The 20,718-nt window shown below is 44.2% G+C and overlaps 2 long non-coding RNA genes across 4 annotated transcripts in view; one reads left to right on the top strand and one right to left on the bottom strand.

The window, feature by feature from the left end:
* Positions 1-3,636, top strand: part of LOC123774928 (uncharacterized) — a 41,288-nt gene extending 37,652 nt beyond the window's left edge. The window contains exons 3-5 of one of the 3 annotated variants that reach the window (XR_011225982.1): positions 926-1,209; positions 1,927-2,042; positions 3,186-3,636. This is a non-coding gene — a long non-coding RNA (uncharacterized lncRNA). The remainder of the gene's footprint in view (positions 1-925; positions 1,210-1,926; positions 2,043-3,185) is intronic. The other 2 variants (XR_011225983.1, XR_006775009.2) reach the window with 2 other exon arrangements.
* A 10,057-nt stretch (positions 3,637-13,693) lies between these two features.
* Positions 13,694-20,342, bottom strand: LOC123774929 (uncharacterized). The gene is made up of 3 exons (XR_006775011.2): positions 20,219-20,342; positions 15,843-15,959; positions 13,694-15,337 (listed from the first exon to the last, which is right to left on the bottom strand). It is a non-coding gene; the product is annotated as an uncharacterized lncRNA (long non-coding RNA).
* Between the last annotated feature and the right edge of the window lie 376 nt (positions 20,343-20,718).

Below are 20,718 nucleotides of genomic sequence, written 5' to 3'. Positions count from 1 at the left end.
TCCGTTTCAACCCTTTTACCCTGTCGTAGCTCAGTCGATTAAGGCAATGTCTGGGATGCTCCCGGACGCAGGTTCGAATCTTCGTCACGGCCCTTGTGGATTTGTTCATTTGATGCATCACGTTAGTGTGATCTCTGTGTGTGATGATGTAAGGGCGAAGAGGGAGAAGAGAACTTAGTTTCTGTTGTCGACGCCAGAAAGCCTGATCTTGGCCTCATATCCATGTCCTGCTCCCCCTAAATATGTAAAAATGCTGAATTTCCACAGGATGCACATCATAACAATTGCCCAACTCCTGGGTACCTGTTTACTGCTAGGTGAACAGCGGCATCAGGTAAAAGGAAACGTGCCCAACAATTTCTGTCCTGCCCAGGGATCGAACCGTCTAGGCAGCTTGCGGTTATCTTGAGATGATTTCGGGGCTTTTTAGTGTCCCCGCGGCCCGGTCCTCGACCAGGCCTCCACCCCCAGAAAGCAGCCCGTGACAGCTGACTAACACCCAGGTACCTATTTTACTGCTAACAGGGGCATAGGGTGAAAGAAACTCTGCCCATTGTTTCTCGCCGGCGCCTGGGATCGAACCCAGGACCACAGGATCACAAGTCCAGCGTGCTGTCCGCTCGGCTCCCTTGATGCTGGGCAGTACGCCGCCCTGGTGGCTGTTTGGTATCATATCCTGGGTGATGTTTGGGCGTGGGGGGGGAGGAGAATTGGCAGTCTAACAGGGTTTTGGTGACCCTTTATCTTAATGTTAATGATTTTGTTAATGTTCATTGGTGTTAACTTCCTTGTGAGGGCCTTGAGTTGGGTCTCTCCACCTTAATTCTCGTCTTCGTCTGCCTGTGGGTCTACCTCCTCCCTAGTGAGTCCCTGTATTGTCTCCTTTTCCGTGGGTTTTCTTATTTTCCTTTTGCTCTGTCTACAGAGCCTGAGAGTGAGGATGACAGACACGACTCCTAGCGATTTCCTGGAAAAAGCGGAAGACTACCAACACACGGGTGAGAAATGAAAGGTCGAGTAGCTGGGACGAGAAACTACCGAAAAATTGTAACGCCAGACATGCAAGGTCTAAATCGCCAGTCTCAAAACGAAAACCCTCACCGGACCGACGCAAAAGGGCCGCACGCATCAAAATGGACAGGTGGTTACCTTGAGGTGCTTCCGGGGCTTAGCGTCCCCGCGGCCCGGTCGTCGACCAGGCCTCCAAATGTAAGGGTGAATGGAAGGCATCGGCTGTTATTTCCCTCGACATGTCAACTAAACTTTTATCAGAAGCTAGAGGAAGGGAACTATCAGGGGAAAGCGCCAAGCCATTACTACTATATAAAACACTTGGAAGGGGGTCAGGATAATTACGGGCTATTCATGCCCGTGCCACCTCTTGGGTGGCTTAATCTTTATCAATCGGTCAGGATAAGGATTTTTGTGACGGGACAGTATTCACTCCAAAGGAATAATGTAGCTGTTCATGTTGTTGTCGGTTTATCTTAAAACGAACGTCGCTTTTGGCCGTTTACCCGTATGGCCGAATATGGACGTAATTTGAAAATGAAAAAAAAAATGAAAATAAATTTGGGAATTTTTTTTTTTCAACAACAGTAAGTTAAGGGTCCTCTGATAGGTTAGGTGGGCGGAAATTCTCATAAAGTTTCATAACGTTATGAAAAACGTTAATGAAAAGTTGCCTCTTCTAACCTTGCAGAGAAAGCGGAACGACTCAAACAGAAAACGGAACAGAACGTCACTTTTGTGAGTCGATTTCATTTCAAATTACGTCCAAATTTGGCCATAGTGAACATACGAGCGAAAAGTGACGTTATTGTTAAGAGGACGGGTTGGTTTACAAGTCATCTGTGCTTGCTTTATATCCTATTTATATAATGTACTGTACTTACCATTTACTTATAACACATTATCTGTTTTTAGATGCTGCAACTGGAGAGACCGTGACATAATGGTTTTAGAAGATCTGGTGGCAATAAGATGGGAACTCATCAGAGGAGAATCTCATTGATCTTGATGCTGCAAGGAGCCAGAGGAAAGTTAATCTTAACTCTTTTAATATAGCCACTATAAATGATGTCACTGCGCACGAAAAAATACTGTAATATCCTTATTTTTTTTTTTGGGGGGGGGGGGGGGGGGGGGGTTCATGCACGTTGAAAGGAAGCTGATTGAAGGGATCATTGTGTCCGTGGACTGTGGTGATCCAGTTTTGCTTAGTTGCCTTGTAGGAGAGCGCGTTATGATCATGTTAAATGGTTTGTGTGTTCACTGTTTCACCTTAGTTTACACAATGTGTGGAACAATATTTACACTTGACAAAAGCAGTGATAGTGCCGTGCACGATAAACGTCTGCAGTGCATGGAAATCTGTTCATAATACAGCTCAAAGGAAGTATCTTTGTATCGCCCCGCTCACACGCTGCTATCTTTTCTGGTTATGTTCAGAAATAAGTTCAGATACCGATAGGAAAACACCTATTGTTTGTGGTATGAAGATAACCGAAAAGTCTAATTATTGCTTACTATAGTAAACATTTAATCTGTCGTGACCTAGTCAAGATATGTTGTTGTTATAGATTTAGCTACTTGGAACAAAAGTTCCAAGTAACACGGGCTATGGTGAGCCCGTAGTGGACACAGTTCACTAAGTACGTATGCAAATAATTATGTAGCAAGTAGTTATGTAAGTTCTCTGTATCCTGGTACTGGTCTTGCGGATAGAATTCACTATTGGTTGCTTAATGTATTTTTTTTAATCTGATGTATAATGGAAGGAATTTCAGGTAAAATACTAAACTAACCTTTTGAGCTGCGTCAGGAACAGATTTACATGCGTTGTGGACCTTTGTACAGTGTTTTGTTATGGTTCTTTACAAATATGTGTAACTAAAGTGAAACACTGAACACACACACACACCATTTATTTTATTAGACGAGATGCAGTTTTAACAAGATCAATTTGTTATAAATGCAACTTGGTAGACTAAATTAAAGTACTGGGTACCAATATTTATGCATTGACCATTGGCCTCTATAGGTTAGGAGGATTGGGCTCAAACATGTCTGGCTTGGCAATATTTGTATGAATCTAGAGAACGGGCGGATTTTTCCACCCTTATTACCTCGTTCCCTCCTAGTGTTTATATAATAGCTAATTTTACATTTGTTTTTCTCTCCAGGTGTGGTAGGGGTAGCTACAGCAACGGACCGTTTGTCCTCGCCAATCCAGATAAAGCTGGAGGAACTCTCAAGACTGTTACACACACACTCATGGGTGACTTGCAGGAAGTGGAATGTTTGACGGAGGGCGGCGTGTCGTTATCCAGGCCATGGAGGAAGATCGGAAAGTGCGAGGCAGGAAATAGGAATCTGCGACAGACCAGGCCTAAGGTGGACCCGAGCTGGTGTTGGAGGACAGTGCGGCCTGAAATGTTTGAGTCTCTCCTGACCGGGGCACCACGGGAAAGCTGGCGCCTACAGACGGTGGAGATGAACTGCGAGTCTGGCGTGGCCGACGGTCATCCACGCTACCGTGCCTGTGCCTGGTCCAGGCACTGGGAGATCCAGGTGTTGGCCTCTTGCAATTTGGATATACAGCGTTTGGTATTTTTTTCATATATATAGCATTAATAAAACAATCCAAAAATACTGCATTTTATTTAATAATAGCATTTTCCGAATTTGTTCAATTGAACATTTTACGAATTTGTTCAATTGAACATTTTACGAATTTGTTCAATTGAACATTTTCCGAATTTCAAAATTTGTTGGAAAAAAATATTCCAAAATTTTCGATTTTGTTCAATTGAACATTTTACGAATTTGTTCAATTGAACATTTTTCTAATTTGTTCAATTGAACATTTTCCGAATTCAATTTGTTGGAAAAAACTATTGATATTCCAAAAATGTTCAGTTGAACATTTTTCGATTTTGTTCAATTGAACATTTTTCGAATTTGTTCAATTGAACATTTTCCGAATTTCAAAATTTGTTGGAAAAAAATATTCCAAAATTTTCGATTTTGTTCAATTGAACATTTTACGAATTTGTTCAATTGAACATTTTTCTAATTTGTTCAATTGAACATTTTTCGATTTTGTTCAATTGAACATTTTTCTAATTTGTTCAATTGAACATTTTCCGAATTTCAAAATTTGTTGGAAAAAAATATTCCAAAATTTTCGATTTTGTTCAATTGAACATTTTACGAATTTGTTCAATTGAACATTTTTCTAATTTGTTCAATTGAACATTTTCCGAATTCAATTTGTTGGAAAAAACTATTGATATTCCAAAAATGTTCAGTTGAACATTTTTCGATTTTGTTCAATTGAACATTTTTCGAATTTGTTCAATTGAACATTTTCCGAATTTCAAAATTTGTTGGAAAAAAATATTCCAAAATTTTCGATTTTGTTCAATTGAACATTTTACGAATTTGTTCAATTGAACATTTTTCTAATTTGTTCAATTGAACATTTTTCGATTTTGTTCAATTGAACATTTTCCGAATTCAAAATTTGTTGGTAAAATTATTGATATTCCAAAAATGTTCAGTTGAACATTTTTCGATTTTGTTCAATTGAACATTTTTCGATTTTGTTCAATTGAACATTAAAAAAAAATTAAAGTTTTTCCCACTTTCAGTAACTGAAGGGATTATTTTGCATCCCAGAATTATGAACACCAAGGTATGCGAGTGTTACCACCCTTGAGACTAAATAAGATTCTTCTCCCCGCAGTTAAAATATTAAACCGGCCTTGCCAACATAAGTCTAGGGGGATACAGATACATCACTGCATAAAATGGTGGAGAATATATTTACGCTAAGGGGAACAAACATAATTAAATGGTAAATATAATAGCCAGAAATATTCTTCAGCATGCAATATCATAAATAAAACTCCTTATCGAGACATGAGCAATATCACCAGCACATGGATTAATAAATAGGATATACACAATCATCTAACCAGATAATTAACCTATTATTAGCTAAAATAAGTGACAACTTAAAAACATTACTCCTCTGCCATAGCCGCCTCGCAGGCCAAGCGTCTACGATAACTAAACATCCGCATAAACATTGTGGAAATTCTACTAACAAAATGTAGTACTAATATTCAAAACATTATTAATCTTAAGAGTATTAAATACTGGTACAATATCCAATATAATATACTGGCAAACAATAATATGAATTAATCAAGGTTGAACACTCGCTTGACAAGTTCCCACACTGGCCCCATCCCAATATGGTCAACCGTCCACACGGAGAAACCAACATGAAAATCTAGCACAAAAGCCTCGTACAATATAATGCAACTCGAGCACACTACAGCATGCTATAATATATAACATACAAGAATCTCATATACAACTGGATGCTATATTAATTATAGAACAAGACAATAAAGTAATATAAGAATCAAGAGTAATGTTAGAATCCTAGTAAGATTCGTAACAGCGAGACACTCCCAACTCTCCAGGATAAAAAATAATATTAGGGGTGGGAAGGGGGTTTGTTGAACTCGCCCTTCGGCCAGTCCGGGTTGTTCAACTAGTACACAGATTGAACAACTGGGCAAGCACGACACAGACCGAGCTATTGGGCATTTATCTAGCCACTGAATACCTTAAGCTCAATGGTGGTGGTTATTTTCTGTGACTAAAAGTGCTCTGCAGTCCTTAAATAACCCATCACAATGTATGTCGGAAGTAGCTTGTAATATTAAGTGGAATGTAATTTTTGCCAATGATAATAATCTTGTATAAAATTTGTGTGGATCCCATCCCATGTTGGAGTTGGAAAACATGACTTTGTACATCGATTGGCCAATGAGGCTTGCAGGAAAGAAAACATTGATTATGACTTTGGACTATCTAATGCAATTATTAGAAACAAACAAATTAAAGAAATTAATTCAGATTTAGAAGAACTAAGAAATGCCCAGAGACCTGAAAGCTGTAGTATTAAAAGTTATGACAAGTTTTGTAATAATAGGTATTTGTATGGTCAGCACAGTAACCGGACCAGGCAATGTGATGTAGTCATTGCGGTAATTCGCCTTGGCTACACACACATCTGGCAGGTTAGTTAGGCTGAGCCACTACCAGAATACTCAGATTGTAAACTGTGATAAACATTTAATGCATTCACTAGAACACTATTGTTGAATGTGAAACCGTAAACTACTTTAGACCTCCTGGCCTCTTGTACCACTAACTGTGTAACTATTTTATTGACTCAGGTGTTCTGGACGACATCCTAACAATTTACCCAAAATTTGCTTGTCCATTTTAAAGAATGAAAAACAATTTTTATTTATATCACTTCTAAGCTGTATCACTTATGAACCCATCCCTGCCCTTGTGTGGCAGTGCACAATAGAAAGTTGTTTTCACATATTCATACAATAAAACATTGATTGTAACCATAATATGTATGTGCTTCAGCCTACAGTTTAGACCTATTGTCTTATGTATGACCCTCTGGCCTGCGTGACAGTGAATACCAGCATTATCCTCACTTTAATAAGACTATCAAAATCCTCAGATTAGGCAAAATTGTAATTGTCAATAAAGATGTTAATAATAAATGCCGTAAGAAATACTAGAACCTATAGGCCTTCACCTTGAAATTTTCCCGTTAAGTCTTAACACGTTAGAAAATATAAGCTTAAGTTATTTGGCAGTTTGTGCTTGGAAATTATTATTATTATTCTACCACAGACGTGGCCACACATTTACAATGCTAACCAGGTATATATATACACTTTCTTCTGTCCTCCGTGGACAGGGTGAGAGGTTTGTTAAACATTGTCCAGGGGTTTATTGAACAATCAACCACAGAAGGTGATTGTAGTGCTTGTAAAATGCTAAGCTAACCTACAGATGTAAATACATAAATACTGTTACGTCTCCCCTACATCGTGTTCGATGTGTCTTCTACAGTGTCATTAATGTGGTTACAAAGGTAAAATGTAATCTCTGACCAGCTTCCACATATACTTGACACATACCCAAATATATCTATACACATACCTATACATATATACACACACACACACACTTGTGTGGGGCCTACTCTGACGAGGTAAAATAGCTGATATAGAAACTAGTGTTATTAAACACTTAATCACCACTGAAGGTGATTAAGATGCTTTTACAAGCTCAGGTTATATAGTTTCATCACATACATACATTGTATACATTACATAGTCAATCTTGGGTACAAATCCAATATATCAAGTAACTAAGTAATTATCAAAAGAAGGCACCAAATCGGGAAGGCTATGTAGCACCATCAAATGTGCTGAATAATCAGGGGGCGCCAAATATCACCAAGGATGCCAACACGAGAATGGAAACGCACAAAGCGAACGATATCAAAAGTATCCGAGTCGCCAAGAATTCTATCGAGGGACAAGCGACCGCGGGGGACGGTCGGTCAGAAAAAAGACACGCTCGTCCTGGAAGTCAGAACATTCAACAAGGATATGCACGACCGTAAGAGGGACAATGCAACTTAGACAATAAGGAGCAGGGCGGCGCTCCAATAAGTGACCGTGGCCAATACATAACCTAGCCAGAGCCGTTTCCCACCGCCGGTTACGGTGGCAGGATGAAGGCCACTGGGACACACGACTCTTAAGAGTACGCAGTTTGTTACCAATAACAGAAGACCAACAACTCTGCCAGCGGGCAAGGATGGAGGCATGAATAACTGGGTAAAAGTCAGAATAAGGAATACCTTTACGGGAGATGGGACAAGTATGGATAGCTCCCTTAGCGGCAGCATCCGCACGCTCATTTAAAGACACCAACAGGGCTGGGAACCCAGCAAAACGCAACTGACTTAAATTTACTGGAGATAAGAAACAGCCATGTTGAATCTCGATGACCACCGGGTGGACCAGATTAAAGGACCCTAAAGACATGAGGGCACTAAGAGTCAACTACCACCACAAAAGAGGATTAACACCGGGAAAGAAGGAGACGAAGAGCATAGAGAATAGCATAAAATTCTGCTGTGAAGATGCTAGCCTCCGGAGGAAGGCGACACACACAAGTGTGGTCAGGAAAAAACAACAACAACAGCCCACACTGTCAGCAGACTTAGACCCATCGGTGAAGATGGGAACGGAGTGGGAGTGAGAAGAAAAGTGTTCAAGGAAGAGGCATTTCAGAACTGCAGGAGGGGTAAAAGCTTAGTGATGCGGGTCAGAGAAGTACAAAATTTGGGAAGGGGGACCCTCCACGGGGGCAAGGAGGGAACAATACGAGGAGAAACATTGGTAATACGAACCGAAAGAGAATCTTGTAAGCGAGAAACTGACAGAAAGAGGAAGGTGGTGAAGAGGAACAGGAACTACAGAAGAAGTAAAAGTCAAAGCACGATAGAGGCGAGAGTGAGGATGCTGTAAGGATCGCGCAAGATAGCGAAGACTGTAGCTATCACGGCGATCCTGGAGAGACAGAAAACCAGTGTCAGTGTACAAGCTGAGGGTAGGAGTTGAACGAAAAGCACCGGAGCTGAGGCGCAACCCAGTATGGTGCAGAGGATCAAGACGGTGAAGAGTAGAAGGAGAAGCAGAAAAGTATGCAAGGCAACCATAATCCAGTTTAGACAGGACAAGAGAGGAATGCAAATAGAGGAGCGTGCACCTATCTGCTCCCCAAGAAGTACGAGACAAAACCTTAAGTAGGTTAAGGGCCTTAGAGCATTCAACACGAAGGTAAGAGACATGAGGCGACCAAGACAAACGAGTGTCAAAGAATAACCCCAAAAGCTTTGCAGAATCTTTAAATTCAAGGGGATGACCATAAAGTGACAAAGAGGGACGAAGAACGACCCGCTTCCGAGTAAAAGTCATGGTACAAGTCTTAGTAGTAGAGAACTTGAAGCCATGATTGGTGGCCCAAGATGACACGGCATCAATCGCAAGTTGAAGCCGCCGTTGAAGAAGAGGCGAGTCATCACCCCGACAGCAAAGAGTAAGATCGTCAACATAAAGAGCAGAGAAGATGCCAGAAGGAAGGGAGGAAAGAAGACCACTGAGGGCAACAAGAAAAATAGTAGTACTCGGAACACTACCTTGGGGCACACCTTCATACTGCCGAACAGAGGCAGAGAGTGGCACTAAGCCTGACTCGAAAGGTACAATGAGAGAAAAAGCTTTGAAGGAAGAGAGATTACCACGAAGGCCAAAAGAACGAAGTTGGGACAGAATATGGTATCTCCAAGTCGTGTCATAAGCCTTTTCCAAGTAAAAAAGGACAGCAACAACGGAGGTCTTCGCAGCAAAAGCAGTACGAATATAGACCAAGTTTACCAGGACATCAGTCGTGCTGCGGCACTTGCGAAAACCAAATTGAGAAGGAGAGAGGTGGCGATGGTGTTCCAAAAACCACATCAGACAGACATTGACCATACGTTCAAAGAGCTTGCAAACAACTCGTGAGAGCAATAGGGCGGAAGTCCTTAGGGGACGTACCGAGACACCCTGGTTTCCAAATAGGAAGTACAACGGCATCGAGCCAGTCCTCGGGGACGGACGACGACTCCCAGACCTGGTTATACAGATTCAGTAAATACCGAGACGTGCACGGAGGGAGATGGCGAGGCATCTCATAATGAACGTCATCCGAGCCCGCCGCCGTAGATCCGCAGAGGGCCAGGGCAGACCGAAGTTCAGAAAGAGAGAAAGGATCGTTATAGGGAAGGCGGAGATGAGTGCGGAAATCTAAAGGATAAGATTCAAGAACAGGCTTACAAAAGGAAGGAAGGATTGAGGAAGATGAGAACCAGAGCTAACAGAAGAATAGTGGGAACCCAGTTCGGTCGTGACCTGCACTGGATCCACCACAAGTACCACGGAGGTGGAGAACCGGCAAGACATCCGGAACGAACTTGCCCGCAATCTTGCGGATCTTCTTCCAGATCTGCGGTAGAGGAGTATCGGATGTAATGGTGGAAACATAAGATTTCCAACTCTCACGTTTAGCAGTACGGACGGTCCTACGGGCCACCGCACTTGCCTTCCGAAACAGAATAAAAGAATCAGCCGTCTACCGGCGGCGGTCTTTCTTCCGAGCACAGTCCGCATTCCACTAGGGAACGCACTCCCGTGTGCCCCAGGAGGAAGAGCGAGGAATAGAGTGGAGGGCAGCGTTAAAGACAGTGTCATAAAAAAGGAGGGCGGCGCGAGGAAGAGGCAGAGAGGAGAGGTCAGAGAGGTAGGAGGAGGAGAGCACGGAGGGTGAATAGTCTCCAGTCAGCCTCGGCAAACTGCCACCTAGGGAAGGAGAGGGGAGGCTGGAAAGAAAAGGGAAACGAGGATGGGGAAATGATTACTTATGGAGGTTATCAAGAAAGTAATAACCACGAAAGTGACCAGGACGAGCACCAAGCATGGGTTCCTGGAGACAAACACACAGCGGTGAAAACTGTGTAATTAGAAGTTGGAGTTCAAGGAAGTTGGCATAAAATCCACGAATATTCCACTGAAGATAGACATTACCAAAGAGAAAGGACATTAACAGAACAAGAAAGAAATAAAGGTATAGAAGAACACAGTTTATTAAAGAATCTCAGGAGCAGGGTCAGGATCAGGGTCGGCAAAATCAGGGTTAGGGAGCATGGGTAAACTTAGTAAGGATAGAGGGAAGGGAGCAAGAGGACACCAGAGGCGGACTGACGGGGTCCGGGAGGAGGAGGAGGCAACAGAGGGGCAGGCAAGGACAGCTGGAGGAGGGGGGGGGGCAGAAGGCAGGGAGTGCACCTCAGCAAGGGCAGCAACCGAGAGGGAATCGGGGGCGAAAGAAACCTCCATATCTGTGACAAGGGGTTCGACCACTGAAATGGGAGGAGATGTAGTGACAGTCAGAGAGAGGGGGTGAGGACGAAAGCGAAACTACCTTACCCGCTGGAGAGGAGCCAGGCTTACGTTTCTGACTAAGAGACAGGCATTCCAGTAACAACATACCGGGCGACAGAGACTCAGACTGACAGTCTCAGCAGGAGAAGATGAAAGGGAGCGAACAACATGAAGATTGCTGGGAGGATGATGGATATCAGCCTGGACAGACAGGTGGCGTGGAGGGTCAAGAGACTGGGGAGGATTGGGAAGAAAGAGTAGGGGAGATGGGGAAGAAGACAAAGGAGATATGGTGGACTGGGTAGGAAAGGGGGGGAAACCCCAGATGGAGAACCGGGAGGGAGACTATCCGGGACAGGAGGCAAAGGAATAGGGGAGGAAGTGGTATGTGTGGACGGGTTTAAGGCCTGGAAACGGTTGTGAGACTGAGGAAGACGGGAAGGACGAGTAGAGGGAGAACGCAACACGCGAGCGTAGGAGACGCCCGCGAAAGGGACGAGACGACGAACTTGGCGTCTCGCTTCAGGAAAAAACAGACGATCACGGTGCTTCAAGTTGAGGACGGCTTCCTCGAGTGTGTAGTGCATACACGAGCGTGAGAAGGTAGGGTGGGCTTTACCGCAATTGAGGCAGCGAGCCTGGGGAGAAGTGCACTCGGACTTAGAATGACTATCGTCCCCACACATGGGGCACAGATACACAGTACTGGTGCATTTTAGGACACCGTGCCCAAACTTCCAACACTTATTACAAAGTCTAGGAGAGGCAATGTACTCCTGAACGGAGCATCTGGCACCAGCAAGAATAATAGGGCGGAAGGGCCCTACTATCAAAGGTGATTTTTACAACGCGAAGGGGCTGACAGCGACGACCACGAGGGGGTCGAGTAAATGTGTGTACCTGGAGGACAGAATGGCCTTGGGCTTCGAGGATATATTTAATATCCTCATGGCAATCTTTGAGGTCCCAAACACCAGTTGCAACATGGTGTAGGAGGAGAACAGTGCCAACACTGGCATTTAACCGAGCGTTTTTGGAGACCCTAACAGGGGGTCTCCAATGCAGGACAACGCGGCTAAGCGAATAGCTGCATCCTGAGGAGGAGCAGCGACGACACGCGTACCGTAACTGGTGGAGTAAAAGTAACAGTGGCATCTACTGAATCAACGAAGGGTTTATGGAGGGAGAAATCGTCAGGAGTAGAAGAATCCAGATGGTGGAGATCAAAGTATTTAGCCCACATAGCGGGACCAAACAAGGCGTTGGAAGTATTATTACGGGAAGGGATCGTGCGAGTGCGGCCGTGGCGGGGACGGCGTTGAGAACCCGGATAGGGAAGAGGAAAAGGAGACAGGGGAGGAGGGGGGGGGAGGAGGAAAAGGAGACAGGGGAGGAGGGGGGGGGAGGAGGAAAAGGAGACAGGGGAGGAGGGGGGGGAGGAGGAAAAGGAGACAGGGGAGGAGGGGGGGAGGAGGAAAAGGAGACAGGGGAGGAGGGGGGGGGAGGAGGAAAAGGAGACAGGGGAGGAGGGGGGGAGGAGGAAAAGGAGACAGGGGAGGGGGGGGAAAGGAGACAGGGGAGGGGGGGGAAAGGAGACAGGGGAGGGGGGGGGAAAGGAGACAGGGGAGGGGGGGAAAGGAGACAGGGGAGGGGGGGAAAGGAGACAGGGGAGGGGGGGGGGAAAGGAGACAGGGGAGGGGGGGGAAAGGAGACAGGGGAGGGGGGGGAAAGGAGACAGGGGAGGGGGGGGAAAGGAGACAGGGGAGGGGGGGGGGGAAAGGAGACAGGGGAGGGGGGGGGAAGGAGACAGGGGAGGGGGGGGGGGAAAGGAGACAGGGGAGGGGGGGGGAAAGGAGACAGGGGAGGGGGGGGGAAAGGAGACAGGGGAGGGGGGGGAAGGAGACAGGGGAGGGGGGGGGGAATAAATCCAGCAAAGATGGTAGGGGGGAGGGGTTTCAAGTTTTGGAGGAAAAAGCCGAGGCGAGCTGACAGGGTCAGTAGAGGAAGGGCGGTCGAGGGAGAACGGGCCAACCGACAAACGGCAGGGAACACGTCACCAGGAACAGAACTAGAGGCAGAATCAAGGACCGCGGGAACCACCATAGCCAGATCAACCGAGACGGGAGAGGAAATGGTGGGAAGCCGCCTTACCCGCTGGGGAGGAACCAGGTTTCCATTTCTGAGACACGGCCGTGCCAGTAGCGATACTCAGATGGAGTGGGGGAACGAGAGCAGGAAACAGATTCGGAGGAGGGACAAAAAGACATCGAGAAGAAAGACGACATCGAAGAGACTGTAGGCAGAGGAAAAAGGAGTCGGTAGAGAAGCGACGCTAACCGGGCAAGGAGACGAACGGGAAGGAGGGGTGGACTGGACGGTCGGAGATGCAAGAGGAAAACTTAGAGGCCATAGAATCGACAGGTGCAGAAGGGAAGCTAGTAGAGGTGTCGGGGTTCACGGGAATGAAAACAATTTAAGGGAAGAAGGGTGGAGAAGAGTAGCGCAACGCACGAGCACATGTAATAGAAGAGTCAAGCCAATGGACCTGGCGCCAAAGCTCTCAGAGAAATACGATCTCGATGCTTCAAGGAGAGGACCTCGTGTTCAAACTTATAATGGAGGAACAAACAAGTCAAGGTGGGCCTCCCCGCAGTTGATGCAAAGAGCTTGAGAACACTTAGTACGATAATGTCCAGCATTCACCACACAAGGGGCAAAGGAAAACACCGCACCTGCTCCTGCAAGAACCATGGCTAAACTACCAACACCTATTGCATAGGCGTAGCGAAGGGAATGTACTCCTGAACACAGCAACGGGCACTGACAATGACATGATGGGAGAGTCCTACTATCAAAAGTGATCTTACCAATACGAAGAGCCAAGACAACGATCACAAGGGGGGGGGATAAGTCATTCCACAAGATAGCCTTGAGGCCCAGGGCCTTTCTATGAGGATATATATATCCTCAAGGCAGTGTTGGAAGTCCCGAACACTAGTCGCAATTAACAGTGCGAGTAAACAGTGCCAACGCTGGCATTTAGCAGGGCGTTTTTGGGACACCCAATCCAGGGTGTCCAACCACAGGACAAAGCAGCAAGGCGAGCGGCAGCAGCCTAAGAAGGTGCAGCAACTTTTCAGTCCGAGTGGGATTAAAAGTAACTTAGGAACCCACAGTCAACAAAGTGTCTATGGATATGATGATACAATAGAGTGAATGTGTTCCATGTGGGGAAAATGGTGGTATATAAAATGTGCAATGTTGTAAGCATGAACATGCATGTATTGGGTTCAAAAGTCTGTTGTTCCTGCGTCAGTGTGCCAGTTAATTGTTGCGCCTGCGTCAATGGGGTACATTTCTAGGGCGTCTCTGGTGTGAGATACGCGTCGGCAATGTTTGTCTAGTGTAGTTCCTAGACGAGGTCTGGTGTGCTAAAGGCTAGTATTATGTTTTTGACAAAACATTTTGGTTTCTGTTCAGGGTTAAGTGTTGGAACGAGGTAGGGCTTGTAGTCTCCTTGGTAATGCATGTATTAAGGCAGTCGTACATTGGAGTTTATGGATGACTTGCTGCCATTATGTAGTGTATGTTCACTTGTGTAATTAGTGGGCATCGAAGAGTTCATGAAACAAGTCAATTCGGCTGTCCATGTATTTGTTCACGGGGCAGACACCTCCCGTCACGCAGGGTGCAGTCGCACCTCCACAGATCTCCAGTATCGGCTAATGATACTGGTAATGGCTCAAAAGGGCCACCACTTACGGGCTATTCATGCCCGTGCCACCTTTTGAGTGGCTTAATCTTCATCAATCATGTATTTTTAGAAATACGTGACATTGTTGGTCGAATATCCACGATACCCAGATAGGCCTGGTCGAGGACCGAGCCGCGGGGACGCTAAGCCCCAAAATCATCTCAAGGTAACCTAAAGATAACCCCCCAACCTCAACATCCTAAGCAAGACACTTCCCTGCACTAGTAAGGACGTCCTTTGGGGTTAAGAACACTGAACACGGGAGGTTAAGCCTGGCTGGGAGGGGGGGGGGGGCAGAATCACCTAGGAAGCAGCCGTGTCCATCGAGTTGGCGGGGCTGTGACAGGCCTTGTGTCCCGGGAGGCATGAGTCTTGGCCGAATGTCAATGCATGCAGGTGGGAGTCCGTAGGAAGGGTGTCGCAGAGCATCAGTTCACTGATATTGCAGACTGTGATCGGAATGCCGAGCATCTGAGTCGAGAGAACAGGCAGCAATTGGGGCAGACCATTGGGGTTTGCCGTCCAGAGCGTTGAGAAAGAATCGTTTCCTGCCGAACTTTGACTTAAAGTCTCGTGGTTGTATGTATGGTGATTGGTCAGGGGGAAACGATGGTGTTGCAGACGTCGTTGTAGTGCCTCCAAGTATTGTTGACTTAGCAGCAGTTACAAACATCGCTCATACCGTCTGCTGGGGCTGCAAAATAATAATAATATTTCAGACATCTTGCTTTTTCTGCATTTGATTAACTTTGGCTCTTACTTACACCACCTCTACTTGCTCTAAAATCTTAAATACTTCATCTCAAAGTTATGCTCGTAATGTTTTAACTAAAAGGCATGCACAGAAACTTGCTTTAGGTTCAAGTCTGATTGCATAATTTTACTTTGTACAGTGTTTACCAGTTATGCACATTTAGAACTAGTGCAACCTTATTGTTTTGGCCTCTTGCATGTGTTATTGCAGATCTCATCTCTTGGCTAACATGCTTAAGTATAAAATTAATATCAGAACATTCTATTCCTAATGCATTTTAAAATATTTGAACTACAAAAATTCTGTACTCATTTTGCAAATAATTATGAAGTTCAAATTAAATGACAACTCATTTGCATTCCATTTAAAAGTTTAGTACAAATGTAAATATTTGCTCTACAAAGTAATAGTTTCAAAGAGTATTGATAAAGACATTAAACATTACCTGACTATCCACACTGACTTAGTGGAGTACTCGTAGCCTCATCACTCGTAGCCTCGCCTCCACCCACGGCTGTCAGCGTTGCTGGACTATGCTGAACAGTGGAGACACTTACCAATTCTAAGTGCAATAAAGTGATACTGGATTAGCAGTTTCTCTCGATAATTATATTACATTGCCTTTTATATTTAAAGATATTTAAATAATTTAGCAGACCCAATTAATAAGCTACTGATCCTATTTCATTCTTTTAATAGCACTGTGGTATCCAATACATAGTGCGCAAGCTAGTCTACCCCGCCCCCCACCACAAAGCACTGGTAAACACTTCACTGAAGACCAACAAAAGATTGCGCACCCATTATACGTACAGACTATTTTGACTATAAACAGTACCATCAACCAATCCTTTAACACTGTCAAAACGGCCTCCACTTCTGCCAGTTACCTTGGATAGTTTTCTTCCAAAAATTTCGCAAACTCAGCTGCCCACACTTTCACGAGAAAGGCACGGAACGCTACATAAAGAGTGGCAAGCAGGATAATGAATTTGGAGGAAACTAAAATTTTTTATACCAGACCGGCAGAGAATTCAAAAGGAGCAGCATGGAGAGTATGGAACTGGATGTCAGATCCACTTGCATTCCAGAATTACAGATACAATTACCCACCGAAAGGGAACTACAACTATGACAGACAACTGCCCTACAACAATCAGTACTGGTCAGAACAAAATTATGTCCACGCATAATGGGCTTGCCGAAAAAGTCTCCCATTCAAACTATCACTAATAGAGTAACCTCATTAATCTTTGCTAACATACAAGGACTGAAAACAAGAACAAACAACAAACAAAGTACAGTTCATAAATGGCCTCCTCACGGAGTCAAATGCAGTATTTGGAGCTTTCACAGAAACCCATGCAGGGGAATTGTTGGACAGTGAGATCTGGATTCCAGGATATAACCTATACAGGTGTGATAGGAAAATTAGGTCACATGGAGGAGTGGGTCTGTATATTAGGGAAGACCTTGTATGCTCGGAGCTCCTAAACGTTACAAATGAGGTGGTAGAGGTACTGGGATTAAAAATATAGAAAATAAATTTAGTGATTATTCTAATATACAAACCGCCAGATGCAACGGCTGAGGAATTCACAGAACAGATAAGCAAAATAGAGAATAGCCTTGATAATTTGGAGAACCCGATACCTGATATTATCTTCCTAGGCGACTTCAACTTGCCTAGTCTCAGGTGGAAAATAGCAAACAATAATATACCAGGAAATCTATCAGGACCTAACCAACCACAGATTAGAGAACTACTTAGATTCTGTGACAAATTTTCACTCAATCAGCAGATATCGGCGCCAACGAGAAATGAAAATATTCTAGATCTGGTCTTTACGAACAATGAAGACATTATCAGAAACATTACGATATCAGATACCACATACTCAGATCACAAGCTCATTGAAGTGCAAACGACCATCAATACTCAGAATAGACCTAAAACGTTGATAAAGCGAGAGGGGCTATTCAGTAAATTCAATTTTAATAATAAAAGGATAGACTGGGAGATAATAAACAGGGAATTTACAAACATTCCATGGGGAACTGTTCTAAGTAATACAAGTCCTACAGAAGGAATAGAAAAACTGACTTCAGAAGCGTATCAAGTCTGTCTGAAACATGTTCCTTTGAGGAAAGCCAGAAAGAGATCTAACGTAGAAAGAGAACGCAGACGACACTATAAACGCAGGAAAAAAATAACGGAACTGCTTATGCAGACACGAATTTCCCGTCAAAGGAATAATTTAAATCCAAAATATCCAAAATTTTAATCCATTTATATTTTTAATCCAAAATATTTCTTCTCATATGCGAAATCAAAAGCAAAAACCACTGCCAGTATTGGACCTATTCGTACAAGTGAAGGTTCATACACGGAGGATGACAAAGATATTAGTAAAATCCTAAAAAAGCAGTATGAGGACATGTTTAGCACTCCAATAAACACGAAGATGGAAGATCCAGACAATTTCTTTATGCGGGATATTCAAACCCCTGTAAATATATCTGATATAAACACGAGCGCACTAAATTTTGAAAGAAATTGAAAACATGCCCATGCACTCGGCCCCAGGTCCAGACTCGTGGAATTCAATATTTATAAAGAAATGCAAAGTGCCGGTAGCACAGGCACTCGGTATAGTGTGGAGGAAGAGCTTGGACACGGGGGAGATACCAGATGCACTTAAAGTAGCAGACATAGCCCCTCTACACAAGGGAGGGAGCAAAGCATTGGCAAAGAATTATAGACCAGTTGCACTAACATCGCACATCATAAAAGTATTTGAGAGAGTGATTAGGAGTCAGGCCACCAATTTCATGGAGACCAATGACCTTCACAACCCAGGCCAACATGGATTTCGAGCGGGAAGATCGTGCCTCTCCCAGCTACTTGAGCACTACGACAAAGTCAGAGGCATTAGAAGAAAAACAGAATGCTGATGTGATATACACGGCTCGATAAATGTGACCATGGCGTGATAGCACACAAAATGAAGTCAATGGGAATAACCGGTAAAGTAGGACGCTTGATACTCAGTTTTCTGTCAAACAGGACTCGGCGAGTAACGGTCAACCATATAAAATCTAGTCCAAGTGCAGTTAAAAGCTCTGTACCTCAGAGTACAGTCCTTGCACCGCTGCTTTTCCTTATTCTCATATCAGATAGACAAAAATACAAGTCACAGCTTCATATCATCCTTTGCAGATGACAAAAATCAGTATGAAAATTACCTCGGCTGAAGACATTGAAAAACTTCAAGCTGATATTAATAAAGTTTTCGACTGGGCATCAGAAAATAACATGATGTTTAACAGTGATAAATTCCAGGTACTCGGGTACGGTAAAAATGAGGACCTTAAACATAATACAGTACAAAACACAATCAAATGTACCCATAGTAGGAAAACAGCATGTAAAGGATTTGGGAATAACAATGACGACCTAACGTTTAAGGAGCATAACCAAGCAAATATTGCGACAGCCAGAAAAATGATAGGATGGATTACGAGAACTTTCAAATCCAGGGATCCCATCACAATGGTTGTACTCTTCAAGTCACTTGTGTTGTCCCGTCTTGAGTACTGCTCAGTACTCACTTTCCCCTTCAGAGCAGGAGAGATTGCTGAAATAGAGGGAATACAGAGAACACATACGGCACGCATAGACGCAATAAAGCACCTAAATTATTGGGATCGTCTCAAAGCCCTCCAAATGTACTCACTAGAAAGAAGACGAGATATAAATAATATACACCTGGAAGATACTGGAGGGCCAAGTACCAAATCTACACAGTAAAATAACAACGTACTGGAGTGAACGATATGGAAGAAAATGTAGAATAGAACCAGTGAAGAGCAGAGGTGCCATAGGCACAATCAGAGAACACTGTATAAACATCAGAGGTCCGCGGTTGTTCAACGTCCTCCCAGCAAGCATAAGAAATATTGCCGGAACAACCGTGGACATTTTCAAGAAGAAACTAGATTTATTCCTCCAAGGAGTGCCGGACCAACCGGGCTGTGGTGGGTATGTGGGCCTGCGGGCCGCTCCAAGCAACAGCCTAGTGGACCAAACTCTCACAAGTCAAGCCTGGCCTCGGGCCGGGCTTGGGGAGTAGAAGAACTCCCAGAACCCCATCAACCAGGTATCAACCAGGTATCACGTGACTAAACGCCCAATATTTTGAACCTCAATTTCCGGGTAGTCTAACGCAAATTTTTGAAGCACTATTATATAAGCGACCGTCCTATCCGGAGAAGTTTCCTCATGTCTGCTTAAAACTTGTCAAACTACTACCGCTGGGCAGATACTAACAGTACACGTTTGTGGCCAATGGGAGAGTAACAAAACTGCACTGAACCCAATATTAAGGATGGACGTGGTTTACAGCCAGGATCCGCCGGCGACCAGACCTAGGTTGTTGCCTAGTTCCGGAGTTGTTGCCTGGCATGGAATCCATGCTGTTAAAAGGCACTCGTCAATACCAGTAGATTAATATGAACCACCATGGTAATATTACACACCCTTCCCATACTCTTATTACAGCCTACATAAGGTATCTTATTAGACTAGATGAACTAATTGCACGTTATCAGTTTCCTTGCCTAAACACAGTCCTTAAAAACATGACCAACGCCTTCCGTTTTTGTTTTTCTAAAAATATAAAAAAAACAATAACACCAGGCTAGCTCCATACACATTGGATCTCAACAGTAAGAAAAACTGCCACCATTAATACTTCACCTTACAGATACATAACTCGCACGACCTTCATGGCCTCCCACACAAAGTTTACAGAATATTACCTTCAGTCGTCGATAAGTAACTCCATGTGCGCTATCTACTCACATCCTCACTGGTCCTCTGCCGGTGTTATACTGACGGTTGACCCGGACCTTGCGTCATGTTCGGATCACCGAACATGAAGAATGAGGAGTCATTCAAGACAGCGAAGCAGCGGCGACTATAGTCGTTTCAGGTTTAGCTTGACGGCCATCGTCAAGAATCAGCCTGTCCTCATCAACAAAGGCGAAATGCTCGTTAATCCAGCCGCCTAATCCCTTGCTTTTAATTAAAAACCGTTTACATGACTCCCAATTGATGACGTTCGATTATTTAATAACAATAATTCATTATGTCGGGGGACAGGAAGCCAGACTGCATTCATACACGTTTTGGCTTTTATCGAAGATTCCCCCCCCCCCCCCCCCCCAAGGCCGAAGGATGCAACCCCCACAACAAGCTGATTAACTACTGAGTACCTACTTACTGCTAGGTGAACAGAGGCATTAGGTGAAAGGAAATG

This window comes from Procambarus clarkii, chromosome 92, assembly GCF_040958095.1.
Source record: "Procambarus clarkii isolate CNS0578487 chromosome 92, FALCON_Pclarkii_2.0, whole genome shotgun sequence".
Taxonomy (NCBI): Eukaryota; Metazoa; Arthropoda; class Malacostraca; order Decapoda; family Cambaridae; genus Procambarus; species Procambarus clarkii.
The sequence above is the reverse complement of the archived record's forward strand: the minus strand, read 5'-3'. Positions and strand labels throughout refer to the sequence as shown.